The following is a 3,065-nucleotide window of genomic DNA, read 5'->3' as shown; positions in this document are numbered from 1 at the left end:
AATGAATGAAAAATATTTTTTACGGTAAAAACATTTTTAGCCCTACATTCAATAGAAATAGGACTTGTTTCAGTTTCTTATAAAATTTATTTTATTTTGGGGGAGACACTTTTAGAAATATTGAGTTTAATTTTTTTAAAATTAAAATCTAAAAAATAATTATTTTAAAAAGCTATCTTGAGTAACTCAAGAAAAAAAAGAATATAACTATCTTTTATAACTATAAAAAACATATATTATATAAAAATTTTAAAACAAATAATTTTGTATAGTTCTTCAAATTAATTTTTTAAGCTTAAACAAACATACCCATAAGCAAATGTTGCAACCATTCTCATTTTCATTGCATAAAGGGGAAGCATTCTTTTGTGGGATCCACGGCTTCTCTTTTCCCCCCTTTCTCTCCACCTTAGTTGCCATTCCCAAAAGATGCACTTTTCTGTCCCTAAACCGCACGAAATAGTTAATTAACTCGTTTAAGTTGCAAAGCTTAATTTCATTACCTTATTCCATTTTAAGCCATGCCCGTCAATTTAAATACAGGTTTCCCAATGTTGTTCATTTATCTTGTTAGTAAATCAATATCTCATGTCCATAGCCAAGTGAAATCCAAATTCTAGCCAACTCAATAGCATGAGTTACAAACCAAGAAAAGCCATATCAACAAAGAAGTGTAATTCATAGAACATTTGACAATCTTAAGTCTCAACAGTGCGAATTATGAGTTAACTTTTTCATGAATACAGGAAAGTGGGTTATAAATAAGACCTTACTTCCAAGTGAGTTGAATTAAAAATGTCTTACCTACTGAAAGGGCAAGTTGGCAATTGATGGTATGAAACGGAGAAATTAGGAAAAAGTTGGGAAGGAAAAAAGAAGGTATTGACAATAATTAGCAAGGCCCAGTTTTGCAGATAGATGAGAGGAAGATTGATGTCCGAACAATGTGTACCTATAAAGGACCCCAGGGAATGGCCATAAAATGTACACATGTGTGATGCCATTTATCAAGTTGGTTAAGGTACTATCAACATTATTATTGATCCATATCTATGTGAATACACATGTATATCCCCAAAACAGTGTTGGATAGAAGTACTTCCACCAAACAATGGCTTTATGTAAGGCATCCTTGTCTATTATTTAGTAATCTCCAAGGTCCTCATGATGCGGTGAGGATCTAGAGATGAATCTAAAAGGACCCACTACAAGGGTTGCATGTGATGTGGGTGGAGGTTGAACCAATTTAACAATATCGAGGATGTAGAAAGTAGAGAAGAAATAATAAGTACCCCTATTCCTATTGCTCTTGAATTTGACTGTCTTAAGAAAGCAATAAATTAAAATTGCAATTCTCCCCTACCTCAGGGCACTCTTGGCTGCGCCATTTATCAAAATTTTCTTGAGCCTTGAGAGCTGTAAAATATATAGGAATTAAAGAAATATCTCATGGAAGCTTCTAATGTCTCTACCTAACACTTTTGAAAAAGGAAAAAGGGATGGTTGATGGTTGAAAAGCGACGCTCCCCATTATCTGTGGGAAGGGCATAGTTTTGGGATCTGGTTGAAAATTGGCTACCACCCATTCTGTCCTTTCTGCTCGTTGTTATCTAATATCTATCTATGTCTTACGTTACTTTTTTCAAATGTAATTCTTTTCTTTTTTCATATTCTCTCTCTTTATAATTTCATTTTCATTTTTACTTACTCTTCTATTCTCATTTCTGTGCTGTTCTAATTTAAAAATTAAATTAAATTTATGAGATGAAAATTGATGTACAAAATATGTGTCTTATTTATCTGATAAAACATTTTCATGGTGCCCATGTACATGTACATGTACATGTACACACATAGTGTTATTAGGTTGGGGAAAACATCCCCATTAATCGAAGCCACCAAGAACTGACCAATCTAATCGAATTGCTCTCTGACCCCATGACATGACCCTGAGTTAATGCGGCAGATAAATTTTGAATGGTTGGTAGGATCAATTCACTGCCCATTTTATTGTAGTTGCTCCCACCTTTTAATGTGATTTATGCCATTTACCTGTTAAAAAGTTCCTTATATCTTTTCTCAATACGCAATAATGTAGACAGTATTCAGAAAGAATACTCGCACCAAGCAACCACGCTTTAAACCCAACAAGAGAAGAAATTTTCACGCAACTATCATTATGTTAGCTAAGCCCATCCCACAAAATTCCTTAAATACTTTTTATACTATTATCTAACCATTAAAAAGACTATATTAAAAATTTAATAACTTTATAATTAAAATATTAATTACCAAAACAACTTGAGGATTGCGGGGGCTTTGATTAACCTGAGGAAACCACCAAATTAATATAAAGGTGTTGAACTACGTCAGATGCATTGAACCATAAACTGATACATATATAAGTTTTTCTTGTCTTTCATTTCTCAAACTTTATTGCAAATATTATACATGGTATGAAGACACATCAAATTTAGAAAAGTTTAACTGGAACTATGTAAGGTAAAAATAAAGTACGGCAAAACCTAGTTATGTTCATATGTATACATACCCAAGTTTAGAAATTAGTTGGAGCATGGCCTACATAATTAAATGTTAATGAGGTTGGTAGAATCATGCACGTGGTACCACGGACACTGCTTCTTCCTTCACGCGTTTTAGATAATCTACTATGTATATTTTATATGTATTAATCTTAATCTAGCTGTTAACCGTGATTCAGAGGAAACTCGGAAGATATAATTATCATGTTTCCCCTGCATCAAGAATAAATAAATGAGCAAAGTAAAAGACTAAAAGTTTATTGAAATTTAAATACTTTTATATTCAATCAATTTTGCATTAATGATAAATAAATTCTTACTTTATTATTTAAAAGAATCAAATTCAAACATATGTAAAATAGTGTGTAAATGTATAGAGCATTATTTTAAAATTAATTAGGGAGCGCCATTCGGTCTCCAAAATTTCTCCTCCTCTCCCAGCTTATCCATTCACTGTTTTGTGCATACATGGATATATCCATCATCTCTCTTTTTCTTTTTATTTTTCTCCATAAAAGACAA

Source organism: Abrus precatorius, unplaced genomic scaffold (assembly GCF_003935025.1).
Source record: "Abrus precatorius isolate BTA unplaced genomic scaffold, Abrus_2018 Scaffold4, whole genome shotgun sequence".
Taxonomy (NCBI): Eukaryota; Viridiplantae; Streptophyta; class Magnoliopsida; order Fabales; family Fabaceae; genus Abrus; species Abrus precatorius.
Note: the sequence above shows the minus strand (reverse complement) of the source record.